At 46.5% G+C, this 16,219-nt stretch overlaps 1 protein-coding gene across 1 annotated transcript in view; it reads left to right on the top strand.

The window, feature by feature from the left end:
• Nucleotides 1-16,219, top strand: part of LOC126541814 (transcription factor Sp9-like) — a 176,211-nt gene that overhangs the window by 85,257 nt on the left and 74,735 nt on the right. Inside the window, exon 2 of the mRNA XM_050188761.3 lies at nucleotides 358-402. The gene's annotated coding sequence lies outside the window, so the exon portion shown is untranslated. The remainder of the gene's footprint in view (nucleotides 1-357; nucleotides 403-16,219) is intronic.

Genomic DNA, 16,219 nt, shown 5'->3' with positions numbered 1-16,219 from the left:
ACCACCTCCATCTATTATTACGCTGCTCTTTTTTTATTTTATATATACGTGTCGAAAAAAAATCAGCAACCCCTGGCGTTATTTTCTGTGCGCTCTAGATTTGCAGCGGTATGTAAACGCCCCCACATCATGGCATGCCTTCGAAACGAAGCGACTCCCCATTGCATTGAGTCAATTCTTTCCATTCCGTTTCCACTCCTGTATTTGTTTCCTCAATGATAAAAAAGAAGAATACAATATCCGACAAGGAAAGAACTCGAGCGTGCATCAATGATGTTGCATGCCCTTCTGTTTTATTTGTTTTTTCGTTGCAAGTGCCTACCAACAACTCTGCTCCCGATTCTCCCTTTCTTTCAGTTCCCCTCCATGCTCCTGGGTGAGACAGCAACGAAACGAAATCAGGTTTGGACTCGTTTTTCTTTTTTTCTTTTCAGGGTTTTTGAACATTTCGTTTTGAAACAAAAGTAAGAAAGCCGCATCACAATATATATGCTCACGATGCGAGGTGGCCGAGGAGGATGGGACCGCCGCAAAAAACGGCTTTGATTTTCGGTTGTTGAGAATCTCGTCGCGTGAGTTGCCTGCTTGAAAAATGAAGTGCGCCTGGAAACTGCCGGCATTCGTTATTCCCGAGGACGGCGCCGCGCTGGAGGACTTGGATGCCCGAATAACGAAGAGGGGGTGGAGTGAGGATATGGCATCGAAGTCGAGAGCGCACGACTTGAGAATGCGCTCGTTTTATGGCACTCGCTCCCGACTCCCTCGTTTCCCTGCTCGCAAGTCTCCATCGACTGCAGTTAGTTCTGGGTGTGCAACAGAGAGTTGCTGCATTCGGTGAACGCTTCGGCCTGTTCCTCATTTTAGTTTTTTTTTTCCTCAGTTCTTTTGTTTTTGATACCTTCATAGAAGAGGCTGGGATAATGAAACACAAGACACGATATAGAATCGGAGGACTCGCCATTCGTGAGGCGTACTTATTGGCGCTTTTAATCTGTACCTGCGGCCGCCGTAATTTAGAAACGCGGTGAAATATGGAGCAAGCATTAATCATTTTGTTCAGATGTTATTTCTTTCTTAAATATGCGGATTACTGGAAGGAGAAGGGGAGGGGGAGGGGGAGGGGGAGTAGAAGGTATTATTGGAAGTTAGAAAAACGCGGCGAATTAATGGAACCCGAGACGTCATGTTATTAGCGTCCTGTCTTGAGAATTACCCTGTGAACTTTTATTGCGCCCCTGATTGCAACCTTGTTTCAGCCGCGATCTAATCTTGTAAGTGGCCTTCGATCTTACGGCGTTTCCTAGCGCCGCTGTCGGCATTATAACTCGCACAACAACCATTCGCAGTGTTTTCTTCCTTGTCTCTGTCTCACTCTTCACTGATATTTTTCCCTCGTTTTTGTGCTCTTCATTATTAGTTGAATACACAAGTACTTTCAAGCATCCGAGCTCTAAAAAAAAAAAAAAAAATTATTGCGTTTTGTAAAGTTTGTTTCTTTGCTTAACTTTTGAGATTTACAGCAAAGCATGCTTGTGGAAGCTACATTATGGGATGAATCGAACAGACAAGAAATATTTCACAACAGCCTGCGGCGACACCCACAGAGAAAGAGAGAGAGAGTGATGAGATAAGATGAAAAATCAGGTAGGCTAACCGCCAGATAAACAGTTGGACGCCGAAAGTGGCGCTGGAAGATCCGATAATCGTTGTCGCTAAAAGCGAGAGATTTTCGCATCAGACGACGTCGCCCCAGTAACAAGAAGTGCAAGCGGGTCAATAATAATCCGGATGACAAGTAACCAGCAGTCACTGTGCAAAACCGACGGGTATGAGAAGACGAACAATAAGCACTCGACCATGGTTAAACGACAGATTTTTTTCTTTGTTTACAGGTTAATCTGCCGGTTCATGTGCCCAGACAGTCGATTACATGGGTTTAGCAAGAGTACTCAAACACAGGGAGAGAGAGAGACAGAGAAAAATTCAGCGAACAACATCGTATATGTTAATTTTGAAACTGATAACATCAACGCGCAGTATGACGCTATGCACAGTGCAAAACAGAATAACATGGAAGCGCGTACAGGGAAGCAGATTCAAGCAATTGAATAAACAGAGGACACACGTGAGCACTATGTTGCGTGATCGTCGGGAAATGTTTTCAGTGCGGGCATTTGGCTCAAAAATAAGTTCATGGAGTGAGCTATCGCCTTTTTATGCTCATCTCCTGGAGTTGGGCATGCACGTCTGTTAAGCTTCGGTAATCAGCTTTTAAACTGTTGATAGCAAAACTTTATTACTGTTATTAAATGAGTATTAGCGTAAGAGGTCGCTATCATGCCGACAACGGGGCCCTGCGCCATATATCTTATCTCGTTATTACGGTGGCGGCGACTGTAGAGTAACTGTAGAAAGATTGGCCCAAGGCCGTAGATATAAGCAGATACAACAATAACGACATTAGGGCGAAAATGCGCCCTCTTAATCTATTTGTGCTCTTTGAACAGAACGCGTTACGCAGCCAGAGAAGACTGACTCGCTTTGCGGTGAAGCCTACCGCGCGACGGGACGCGCGGCAAGAGCGCGGCGGAGTCATGCGCGGTGCCTTGTCTCGTCGCCCCATCTATCGGAACATTTACGAAACGGCTCACGTTTCGCTTCAATGGGCGCGGCGCACTCACGATGGACTCGGATATCGCGGTTCGGTGTCGAGGTTAGCCCTGCACACTGGCGTCAGCTAGCAGCATTGTTCTTGCGGGTGCCAATATTTTTCGCAAAACGTTTCGTTGAGAGTACTTTCGTACTATTTTCGTGCAATATATATATATATATATATACCTTGGAAGTGGTTAGGCGACCATTTTTTGTATTTATCTGTGTGTGTGTACTTCGCGCTCCAAAATAACTTTAGCGAGTTATACTATACTTCTCTGTTTGACGGGTTGGACAGCTGTGATTATCTCGAGTGTCTGAACGATCGGCATGTACCGATCGTTAAGACATACCACGATAGCCACATTTTGCCAATTTTAGTTCTATTCTGCTCTACTGGTTGTATTTTCGTCGATGCTATGGCACACTGTAAGGGCGTCTTGTGACCAGGCTGTCAAATACTAAAACAAGCGCATAGCAAACAAGAATGTGGAGATTTGCTGAGCAAATAGATCATTTTATGCTCATTACCAGCTTAGTCATCTTAGAAACAAGTTTAATTTGTCCCATTGTAGTTTGAAAAAAAGCTGTGAATCAACTTCACGCAAGAAGAAGTAAGCTTCACTGTAGCCTTTGTAGTGAAGCAACGGATACCGTTTGTGACTAATTTGTTGCCGCTGCATAATGAGGGGTTGCACGCAGAATTGCGCTTAAGTTAGACACCGTGTGTGACATGCATATAAAAAGGGCAGGAGATAGCTTTTGATAACCGGCAGATGATATATATATATGGCTCTAAGTTCTATCACCAAGCTTTCATGCTGCATGATCATCAGCTTTAGTTCAGCTTTAGTTCGGGCCCAACTCCGACGCGGCCTATTCAAATACATGTAAAACGCAGAAACGCTTTTCTGAGATAACCCCTGTACAGATTTTAATGAAATTTGTTGCAGGTGAGAGAGAAAGTTAAATTCTAGTGACTGTTGGAAGCGGAATTTCGATTTAGGGTTTGGATTTTGTTAAAAGAATTTTCTAAAATTGCGAAGTTCAAAAAATATAGAAGCATGAAGTTTACAAATTGATAGCTTTTCATCAAGAACATGTATCGCTGTTCTGTAAACGGCATCCATTAAATCATTCAAAGCGGACAAATTCGATATGTAAATTTATATCTTACGTGAATTCATTACGTCGTGTATAATGGTTCAGCAAAAGCTGTATTTTAATATTACTAACCTTTTCCGGATTCATGTGTAACATATCAATTTTGTCCGTTTTATATGTAATATTAGATGCAATTCACAGAATTGTAATATCGTTTTTCATTGCTGATTTACAGAGTTGTAACCTTGATAATCTCGTTTTCTGAAAAGTTGCGATATTTGCCAATTTTTAATAAAAAATGGACGACGTAAATCGAAAATTCGAAACCAACAGTCATTAGATTTTAAGTTTTTATTTTAAATACAACAAGCCTCGTTAAATTTGGTGCAGTTGTTGCCGAGACAAACGAATTCTGTTTTTACATGTATTTAGCTTGGCCGGCTGTATAATGGCTCTGCGTCATATTGAAGTGTGGCATACAGAGCTCAAGGCTACGTAAGCAAGTACTCATCGTAATAACAAGCTAACAAGACGTACTGCACGAATACGGCTCTGTAGCAAATAGTGCATGAGGAAAATCACCGATACCGACCTTTTCACTGCTCGGATTACGCTATTATGCGCTACCTTTCCGCAGCATACCACGGAGTTGACCGACGCTGCTTACAAAACGAATCCTAACCTGGGGTTGTAACCTGTGCGCTCTGCCGCCTGACAAGACAGTGCGCATAGATGCTCGTTTCCAAGTGCCTAGGTCGCTAGAGTTCGCCCACTCGAAACCGGCGAGACACGGCTCGGAATACGTAGTACATAGTAAACAAAAGCTGCGCGGTCATGGCCGAGAGGCATAAATGAGTAACCAAACAGCAATCCTTTTTTTTTATTTTCGGCCAACGGGAGAGTTGCTATAGCCAAATTCTGAGCGTAAGAATGTACGGTGTCACATCTTCTCGAACACCTTAGGTAAAGATATGAATTCTGGGTTTTTACGTCTCAAAATCACGATCTGATTATGAGGCACGCAATAGTGGGGGACTGCTGACTAATCTTGAACAACTGGGTTTGTTTAACGTGTACCCAAAGTCCGGTGCACCGGCGTTTCTGCGTTTCTACCCCGCCGAAATGCGGTCGCAGTTGCCGGGATTCGATCCCGCGACCTCCTGCTTGGAAGCGCAAAGCCATATAGCCACTAAGCAACCACAGGTGTCAGCGGAACGTGAACAAATAATTTTCTCCAGTATTCCCTTACTAGAAGGGAAACGGAACTGCAAAATGGCTTCATCTTCCTTCCTTCCCCCCACAGGGCGAGAACAAAACCTAAAGAAAAAACAATAATTAATCTGAGTTTTTCGCAGAAACGGGGCCTTGCAAGTCTCCGCGCGCACCTCGCAGCTATACGCGGCACGAGAGAGAACATGCACGAGTTCCGAGTAGCGAGCAATGCGCCAAGGTATACAGAGCCGCGCCGAAACCCTGCAGAAGATGGCCTGCTCCTCACCAGGCGGCATCAGTTTTCCCGTCATCCTTGGTCCTCCCGCTTTTGTTCTCCCCTTGTGAGCTGTGTGCGCGGAGGGCTGCCGAGCACCGCGTTCGCGCGCGCCCCAGAAAGCGGTTTTCTCCTGGCCCGCCGTTTGACAGCAGTTCTGTTCATTAGTCATTGTAAGGCACAACAGCGCACGGCATGACCAGCTGCTGCATAGGTGCACGGGGAGAGTGGGAGAGCAACCGCGCACGCACCAAGACTCGAGAAAGAAAAGAGTGGACTCGAACTCTGGGCTAAACTATACGCAAGGAAGGGGAGCGAGTGAAGAAAGGACGAGAACGAAAGAAAGTAACGAGGAAGAAAAATAAAAGCGTGGTTTAACTAGAAGGCGGGTGTTTTCTGTCTTGGTGTCTTCTTTCCTTCTAAAAGGTAGGGAGAGGAAGGGGGGGGGGGGGGAGGACGCTGCTGGGTGTTAGAGGAGCAAAAAAGGGGGGTGCACGGTGTGTGAGGGGAGGGTGGGGGGTATTTTCGTGAGAGAGAAGCTAATTACTGCCGTTGTAGCGGCGCTTTCTGAGGCGCTGTGACCTTAGACAGCCGCGTCTTGTGTTCTTGGTTCGGTGTTCCCGCGAAGAAAAATTTGTTTTTCGCGTCGACCCGGAACCTGCTCCCAGAATGAACTCGCTCCCTCGGATCCTTTTCGGCGCGCGCGACCTTTGCAAGTTCTGCTGTTTGGCTCCTATATAGCTGGGGAGAATTGCTCATCTCGCGCCGCCCATTCTTTGTACGCGCGAGTGTGCGTGCGTGCGTGTGTGTGTGTGTGCGTTTTCTCGGTAGTAAAAACGAAAACGCGAGCACTTGGCCTCTGACCCGGACAGCTTGTCTTCGCCTGCCCCGACTATAGACGTACGCGACTGGGGTGGTTTCATAAATCGGTATTTGTCTTTGACAGAGCTGTAGTTAACTCTTCAGTCTTAAGTAAAAAGTCTGACCGCCTTCTTTGTTTTTCATTGTTGCTCCGTTTTTTTTCGTGCACCGCATTTTCGCTGCTGATTCTTTCTTTGCGCCGCCGAAAAGATCTACGGCATTCAGTTCACAGAAAGATTTCTTAATTGATGAAGCTAGCCGACTGCCTGTCGTGATGGCTCAGTCACTATGGCAATCGGCTGCTGAGAACGAAGTGGCGGGTTCGACTACCAGGCGCAGCGACCGTATATTTATGAAGGCGAAAGGCAAATTGCTCGTGTACTTAAATTTCTATGCGAAGATTTAATCTTAGAATCCCCGGTGATCAAATTTAATTATGTGCCCTTCACTATACGACATCAGATCATAACCCACTGTGAACGTTTGGTATGCGTTAAGTCTCGCAATTTTCTTAAAGCTAGCCGACTTGCTTTTCTATCATTGATTGCTAGCCCTTACAAAAATACACAATTTTTGTTAGCTTTTGGTTGACTTCTCCTTGCCTGACTTTTTGTTTAGTTTTTTATTAGACATCACGCATGATTTTTGCAGACTCTGGGTCACTTGGTTCTCAATCATGGACACGGAAAAAAATCAAAAATAATTCAAAGGTCAAAATGGAGGTGATACGACCGCTTGTGTATCCGCGCTTCTATTCCATTGTATACCGTTTTTTAGCGTGACATGTTCACCAGGCTTGCTCCTACTTTGCTGCATCGTATTTTAGCGCTTCTTATCTCAAAAAAAAAAAAAAAAAGCTCCACCATCTCATTTGTTGAGAAAGAAGCGTTATGCAGTTTACTTCTATAGCCACTCGAACATCAATCTTAGGAACTTAAAGCGTCTTGGCATTATGCATACACTCCCACTGAACCTCGCCTATAATTGCATGTCCGAGTGCCTCTTTAAGTTACATAAATTTACGTGTTTCTTTTTTACTAATCATATTTGTGAGCCTATTCTGACCGTTAAGCTGCGATCTGTTGCCTTTATTTATGGACGTATAATGTCTAAATTTAGCAAGGGCAGTCACGTACCGCTTCTGCAGTGAAAGGAACATTCTATGCGAAAATTTTCTGTACGCTTACTACCTGCGAGTGCATGCGTGAGTTTAAGCATGATCAACTGTTTGATTCACGGGGTTCAACGTCTCAAAGCAAAACTGGGCTATACGACCCTAGAGGATCGAGAGCTCTACATTAAGGAGACCCAAGGCCACTTGGGGCTCTTTCACGGGCACCTAAATCAAAAGGACCGCGAGCGTTTCTGCATTTAGCCCCTATTTAAATTTGGTCGCAGCTGCTGGCACCTTAACTCGTGTCCTCGCACTTAGCGGCAGCACGCTACACAAAGCCATCTGCTAAGCTATCACGATGGGTCGGGATGAAGCTTCGTGGTTTTTCGACGACAATAAGGGCATCGGCGAGGCACGGGCATGCAGTTGCTCCGCATGCATATGCATATATCGTTGGCTGCGACGCTCTTGTGAACTTGTTGACCCTTAAAGAAAAAAAAAAGAAGGAAAGTGAGCGAGAGAGAGAGCGCGCAAATTATGAGTGAAAGGCAGGGAGGTTAACTAAGACTGAGCCCGGTTGGCTACCCTACACTGGGGAAGGGGAAAGGGGGAGAGAGCTAAAGAAGGCAGTAATATGAGCAGCCTCGGTCACCCGAGCGGTTTGCTGTCTTGCTGACACGCATCGCCCTCGGGTTTATAGCCGCGCATAGCAAAAGTCAGAACAGCAGAACAGGGCAAGAGGAAGTTTCTTCGCGTGTACGTGGGACGCAGGAGTGGAACGCCCACAGGAAATAGCTGTTCTCTTGCACTTCGATTATCAACCGCAGACCGCCAGCGGATACACGTTTCGCCGAATATTACTCGCAGTTCGTGTGTAGCATTCGTATACGCAGGAGAGAGACTCGCTATTTCAACGATCCTCCTGTATACGGCATATACGTACGCGGAAGTGAACTATACGCCGAACAAATGAGAGGCTGTGAAGAGAAATAACATAGAAACGTCCGAGCTGCGTATTACGGCGAGAACGCAGAGTGCGAACGGACGAAGTGGCGAAGATTGTGCGTTATGCTCCTTCGCAGCAACCTAGCCTGTGGGGTGCCGATGCTTGGCACCGTAGCTTTTGGGGGACGCGCCATAGGCGAACCTGCTTCCTTCCTTTACGAAGAATATAAAGGTGAAAGAAAATAAAACGGAAAGAAAGAAAAAGAAGAAGAGAAGGAAAGCAAGAGCAAAAAAAAAAAAAAATGTTTTTTTTTTTTTTTTTTTTTTTTTTTTACGCGCACCTTTGCACAGCGTTCCGGGCGTCCGCTGGATCTCTGAGTGGTGCCATTGTTGTCAGTTTCATCGCCGCGTTCGTGTGGGAGATGATAACGGTCCCGGAAATATGTAAGAGCGTGGTCTATACGAAGCATGGGGCAAGAACCCGACCAGAAAGAAACCGGATACGCACTGTAGCGCTTGGTGCACATATATACGAACTGGAATTGCAGCATCCGTTGTGATCAGTGCCAGCGAGAAGTTTCGTGCGAGCTCTCGACTCTTTCTTTTTCAGAGGTTTAAGCGATGAAGGGTTCGCAGGAACCCTTCGAGTTTCCTTCGAGCGCCTTCGCTTGGCTTGGCTCGTCGCGGTGCGCGCCTTGCACCTCGCCTGCAACTCAGTGAAGGGGGTGTGTACGTCACACCCCCTCAACCCCCTTTCCCATCTCGTCCACCCTTTCCTGTGCGGCTTCTGGCACGTGATTATTGTTGTTAGCTACGACTCTTCGGGAAGAGTGGGCGGATGAGGTTGTTGCAGCCCCTTTGGAGACGCTTTCAGAGACTCGCGGAAAAGAGTGCGATGCTGTCAGTGCCGACGTCGGTTCGCGCGACCGGTTTCTTCAGCGTCTTCAATGTATATATCGCACGAGTGTATATCATGAGTCAAGCGAGACGTGCAATTCCTCCGCGCGTCTTTCTATCTGGCTTTCCTTGCGAGCAATATCATACGATGCGCTAGATTCGAAAATAAAGGGCTTATCCGGCACCTTGCGGAACGCGCGTTTTGTGTATCGATGAGCAATATGCTTTTTCGCACGCTCATTTCAACGCTATTTAGAAGCAAAAAAGACAGTGCAAATGCCAGTAAGAAGGAAGAGACGGAGAAGCGTCGAAAGGATGGTGGGAGAATTACAAAGTGTACTGGTGTAGCGACATAGTAAATAAAGGGCTTTTAATATTTTTTTTAGCCGTACGAAATTCTTAAAAATTGCCTGCGGCAGACAGCACGTTTCTAACCCTTGATCTAATTAACTCGATCAGGCGCCCACTTCTTCTACGAGAAATCAAAATGCTTAATCGAATAATTAGTACAGTTACGTTAATTACATTTTAATTAATTATTTTACAATACCTCTGTTATTCTGCGAATTATGGCCACTGAGGTTGCAAGGCGTGTCGACCTGACACGAATTCTGGACTGCAGCAGTTTCGAGATATTTTTCATAGTGTCCGACGAAATGTATCCGTGTTCCAGTTACTTTTGTGATTCAGTACATAAAACAACACTTTTTTAAAATAAACTAACAGGAACGCTGATCAATGAATTGCGTCGGACACTCTGAATATTAATATCTCGACACTGGTGCTGTCCTGAGAATTCATTCCAGGTGCATCCGCCTCGCGAACTCACCGGCTATAATTCGTAGACTGAAATATATGCCGAAAAGTAATTAATTACAAAGTTAGCTAGCGTAAGTATATGAAATGTTCAATTAAACATTTCGATTTCTCGTAGATGTAATGGCTGCCTCATCGAGTAATTTACATCGAGGGCTAGCATTGTGCTACCTCCGACAGGTAACCTTTAAAATTTGGTGCAGCTGGACAAAATACACCCTCTATAAAAAGTAATTGGTAATGCTCAGCAAGAGGGAAAGAAAAATAGCAAGCAACCTAAAACGTGAACTCGTCTTAGAGGGATAGCCCGAAACGCGAAGGTTATGAGCGTTGAACGTGCAGCGTGGCCGTTCGGCTTGGCAAAAATTGTCGAGAAGAGCAGAAAAAAAAAAAAAAAAGAAGAGCGGCGATAAAACTACTTCGCAAGTCGCACAGGCCAAGAGGCACGCAACGAGAATGCGGAGGGACGCTGGGGGCTAAAGGTCCTCCTGCTTGCAGCCTCTCTCTCACTCTACCCTTTCCCGCCACTCGCTTTCCCTCCCTCAGCCGCGTCTCACCGGCGATCGACGCATGGTCGTCGACTCCGGTGAGTGACAGTTTGACTGGCGCCGGCAGCGGCCTCCCCTTCGAGACGGATCACGGCGCCACGGTCGTTTCTCGGATGTGTTCGCCTGTCCGCCGACTCGGAGAGAACCGATTCGCGACAGCGCGCCGATGCACGGTTGCTCACGCAAGGTGTCCGTGCTCGCCAGGGTTTATCGTCCGGGCCGAGGTGGATGCACGCGCTTCCTCTATACAGGCGGGCCGGAGGGGTCACTCGCGTATGTTCTGCACGGAATTTCAGAAGCCGTGCGCGTTACATGGACGTACGCGATGCATGCGTGCGGGCGTTCGTGCCGGTAGTGCGTGCAGGTCTTTAAAACCGTCATCTTCCTCTCTGAAACAGCGCTGTAAAATATATGAAATAAGGAGCAATGAAGCATTCAAGCTAGAAAGCTGATGGAACCTGTAACACACGTGAGATATACGTTTAGGACTTAGGGGAAACGGGAACAATTTAAATGAAGAAAGGACAGCGTCCTTCCTGTTCTAATATTTTTTTTCTTCTTCTATAAGGTGTTAATTTTTTTTCTCTGTGGAGTCGTGGAAATGCTTGAGATGTTTAGGAATCGGTGAGCGTTGGTAATAATGAGAACACCCACCCCGGTGCCCCATTAGTGGCTATGGCGTGGCGCTGCTCAGCACGAGGTCGCGGGCTCAATTGCCGGCCGCGACGGACGCTTTCCCATGGGGACAGATTGCAAAAAGAAAAAGAAAAATGAAAGCGTATGCTGTGCTTTGGATGAATGTTAAAGAACTCCATGTGGGCAAAATTGCTGCGGAGTCCTCTTCCACTATGGCATCCCTCATAACCCGTTATGGGGTTCCTGGACGTGACCCCCTTCCCACACTCCTTAAAGGAAGAAAAAAAAGAAAGAAAGAAAGAAAGAAAGAGAAATAAATTGGGGGTGGGGGGGGGGGGGTGAATATGCGGAGTATGCTGCATTTTCAACTTATCATTGCCTGTATACATTTATGTAGAGCAGTTTACCATTGGTAAAATGAGACACGACTTATCGGAGGGAGTAAAATGGTCCATACCTGATAGTTTGCTTTAGAATTACATGGAAGCTCATAGGAGCATAACAAATGCAGAATATTAGTACGTATTTCTTCTTCTTTAGGTTACTGTCACTAGTGTCATACAGTGTCTTTTGCATGTTCATGCCCTAAAGGACCACCATACAACTGCTATTTATGTGCTTACAATGCAGGGCTTTGAGTATGACTAGCAAGCTTCACGTTTAAAAATAAAGATGTAGAAAAAGGAAAAGAACCTCGGCTGAAATGCTTTCAGTAAAACGGCCGTACTTCTCGGTTGGCAATGACCTTCACGCAGTTGGATTGACTCAAGAAAACGTAAGCGACAGTCGCATCAGCCATGGTCGTCAGTTCCCCTCACCTGGTGACTTCGGAGCCTGACGCGACAATCAAGAAAGCCGAGCCGTGTCAGAGTGATTAATACGGCAGGCGCGAGACGTCGACGTGCGCTGACGTAAGAGCGGAACTCCGTGGCGAAAGACGCGACGTCTCACTCGGTTCCGAGGGCACTGACCGTCTGCCGGGCTCCGTAGCGGTGGCTTTTTAGCATGTCTTTGTGTACTGCGGCGAAGCTAACTTCGCTGGTAAGATGTTGAATAAGGGATGCCAGAATAAAGGCGAAGAAATGTCCCTGCGTACATACGCAGCCAAGGTTAGTGATTTAAGAAAAAAAAATGTCATGAGTCTCCGTTGACGTGAGGTTCTTTTTGTTTTTGTTTTAAACATTTAAGCGCATCAGCGGCAACATTTCTGCGGTTGTAGTCGAAAATTACGCGCGAACCTCGTGAGTAATACGAAAGGGGCAGAAGTAACTCAAGTCAGAAAGAGAACTACATAGATGTCGAAATAAAACGCTCGTAAAATGGCATGAAGTAATAGTACTACCACCTCCTTCTTGCCTGAAGTAAGCTGCCTCTTCAATTACACGGACCACTGCCGCGTTTTATGCAAGACATTTCATTCAGAACCTGCGCCTTTGAGCACGCCTGACGAGAGGCAAGCTGCAAAGCTGGGCGCGTTGTAGACAAATTTTCTCGCCTTGAGATAGCGGCCACGTTTTGACACGCAGTGAGAGACTTTCTTCTTTGCCACGACGCAGTCAGCTAACCGCCTGGTTTGGTCATAACCGACACGCTTTGAAAACAACTTCTTGGCGAAACATGGGCTTAAAAGCACTTGTATAGCACGTCCTTTGTGCCCGTCCTAGAGAAGGCGGTGTCATCCTGCCTGCTTTGAACTCAGCTGCGCACATTAATCAAGCTATTAATAGCCCCGACACGGCCTGAAACTTGAACCAAACAATGTGAACTAAGCTACCTGGCTTTTGCATGCCGCCGCTGTATTAAAACGAGCTCGCAAACGCAGCGAGTATGAGTCTACGCGCAGCCGCCAACTTCACTCTTCCGGGCAATGGCTGTGCGTGCGAAGCGCTTGCGTGCGCGCGCGCTGCCAAACTGTCACGTATACATGCGTATACAGGAACAACATCAGAAAAAAAGATAGATGTTGCCGTCGCGGCGCTGACAGCGAGGCTAATATGCTCAGTATATATAAAAGAATACGTGCACAAAACATTAAGAAAAGAAAAAAAGGAAACTGGAGGAGACGTCGTTGAGTTTCGTCTTTTTGTTGTTCGTTTTCTTTTTTCGTTACCGAGGACGTGGGCCGGCGATCGGGTGGCGTCCACGCGCGAGTGTGCATAGCGTGACTTCGCAACAAACGAGGCGATTATTAATAGCCTCGAATTTGACACCACTGCTCGGCCGTCGAACCCTCTCTCTCTCAAATCCCGGCGCTGCGTGCTTGTGCGAGCGGCTGCCCGGACAGGGTTACGGAGTGCATGCTTCTTCCGCAGGAATCCTGCAGAGAAGCCCAGAGACGGGCTCGCTCGCTTCGGCGCGTCGCGTTGCAAAGCGTACGCAAGCGTTCTTCTTGCTGGACCCACGCATGGCGAGATCGCCCGCATCGCTGCCGCGTCAGCGCGTTAGAACGGTTCGAGTGAGCCCGGGGCAGAATCACTCTGTCTAAAAGGTAGCGGGAGTAAAGAAACGAACTTTGAATATAGCAGATGCGGGCCCCAACGTGCCCTGCACCTTCGGTTCTAATTATTAACGCACCTTTCTCTTTTTTTTTATGCTCAATTAATGCACGTAGCTTTAAGCACGCTCCAGGAGAAAGAATGGAGATACGGGCCACACGATCTTTGCTGCATGTTGCGACCTTCGAAACACGTTTTCTTTTCTTTTTTTCTTTGTTGCCGCTTCCGCTTCTATACGTGGTTGATGTTTCTGCCGTTGTTTATGTTGCCGTTTCAGGCGACTGCAGCGTGGCTGCCGACAGCAATTACCCGTCCGTTAATTAAATTAACCCCCGCGCTGCTGCTTCAGGTCATTAGGTTAACGTTGACCGTCGTGTTGCATATATGCTATAGTACAGTGCCGGAGGCTCACCGTGTCATGCGTGCATGTTTGCCACTACATGCCTCTTGCGTGCGGACTCGGGTTGCTTCGGTGACGCATGTTCGAACGCCCGGCGGCGTCCATCACTTATGCTTCAGGGGGTCCTAGCTCTTCGTTTTTTTTTTTCCACCACCACTTGAGCGTGTGCGAATCGTTCTAATGCGCGCGGTTGCGCTGTTACATCGTTGTTGCCGAGGTGGCGCGGACATTATATCTGGCGCAGTCGCTAGACCGTGTAGGTGTCTCGCTTATGCATAGTCTATCGCTACGTAAGATTCACGTCACGTCCACTCCTCCCCCCTCTCCCTCTCAGAAAAGGATAAGAAAAAAAAAAGGGAGACAGAAAAACGAATCAGGAAACATCTAAAGATAAATGTGTTGCCTTATACATAGCAGGAAAAATGATAGCGTGCAAAACGATGACGACTTCAGTGTCGCCATCTCGGAATCTACGTGGTTCGTTCTTTTCAATACTGCATATTATTTTACTTTGTTTGGTCGTTACCACAACGACATGATGCTGACAGCTTTTTGTCATAGTGCATGCGTAGACGCGCATGCGATGCCGAAAGACCTCATTACAGTTGGCGCTGTAAGATTTTACAGCGCATGCTTATTCTTAAGGTGCAATTTGTATATACTGAGTCTTGCAAGCCTATAGAGTATATTTTGGGGGCAATTTCTGACATAGTCTTTATCTGTTCGACCAACTTCACGCTCAGCCTTATGCAGGTTCGGCGTTCCCCTCAGAGGTTAAGTGGCTTCTGACGTAATATCAAGCCCTTGGAACAATATAATTTTACCGGGACCGAGAGCCTGCTTGATAGTGACTTGTAAATGTGAAAAAAAAGAAATATCATTCTGGCAGAACTCATCTCACTATGGTTGTCTAAGTTGATGCGAGAGCATTCACACATACAAACACACCGTTGAACTAACAACGCAAACGCATACACTTATTAAACTTCTATTATATCATTTGTACCATCCCCTGATTGCCATGGCGGTAATTAGGGGATGGTGAATGCTAAAGTATGATACATATTTCAGCGCTTTCAATTGTTGTGTACCTCTAGCAAAGACGAGACATTATGTCACCTCCCGTTCTTGCTGTAGGGCGTCCCACATAACCTGAGCCATGAATTTAAAAATGAAAGGCGCGTCGGAAGCCAATTGAACCGAACGCATACTATTCGCAATAGCATATAGTAACTCAGACATGCTTTTGTTTTCCCCATAACTCATTAATTAATTAAGTTTAATTGCCCAACATTTAATTGTTGTCTGAGGACCCCAAGTATGATACGCAGATTTGTAGAGCACCTTCATAAACCACCGATCGAGTTGTGTCCTTTACGATACATCTGATGTAGTCCTCTTTTCCGGGTTGCAAAGAAAGCCCGGGAAATATGAAAAAATCCACGTGACGGAGCGCTTGCGCAGTGGTATCGTGCTGCTCTCGGGTGGGCGTTCGGTGAACAAGCTCGGCTGCATCGTAACTGCAGCGACGAGGAAGCGGCAGGGCGTTCATCTCACCGGCAGCGCTCGGCCAGCAGCATGCATTTTCGCCTTCATCCGACGCAAAACAACTCGATCGGTGGTTTCTGAAGGTGCTCTACAAATCTGCGTGTCATACTTGGGGTCCTCAGCCAATAATAAAAATTTTTGGTAATTAAACTTAATTAATTAGCCAGTTATGGGGGAAAAATGTCTGAGTTACTATAGGTTATTGCGAATAGTATGCGTTTGGTTCAATTCGCTTCCGGCGCGCCTTTCATTTTTAAATTCTTTTCTCAAGTTACGTGGGACACCTCGTATACGAAGTATATGACGCAGACTATCTTCAACATCTTCTGCTGACGGAGGTCTCTTCTGAGTAGTGCAGCTTCGCCTAGTCATTTAAGAACAAACATACTAGTTACTGATTGTGCTAATAGATGGAGAGAGAGAGAGAGAGAAACAAGCTTTAATGATATGCTGCAGTGGAGATGTTAGCCTGGCTGTTCGCCTGACATCCTCTCCAGGTGTTCGTACTAATGGGTCACAACGCTGTCTGCGGGGAAGAATAGATGCGTCATCGACCGTCTCCACGTGATAATTCTCCCACATCATCGCTTACACTTGGGCATCCAAAACAACTCTGTGAAAAATGAAGCAGGAGAAGAGAGGAGGAGAAACGAAGCATGCATGGTGATGTCATTGAATAAGCTTGTTAGACGGGTATGAAGCGCGGATGAGAACTCA

Source organism: Dermacentor andersoni, chromosome 2 (assembly GCF_023375885.2).
Source record: "Dermacentor andersoni chromosome 2, qqDerAnde1_hic_scaffold, whole genome shotgun sequence".
NCBI classification, from domain to species: domain Eukaryota; kingdom Metazoa; phylum Arthropoda; class Arachnida; order Ixodida; family Ixodidae; genus Dermacentor; species Dermacentor andersoni.
Note: the sequence above shows the minus strand (reverse complement) of the source record. Positions and strands in the feature narration are given on the sequence as shown.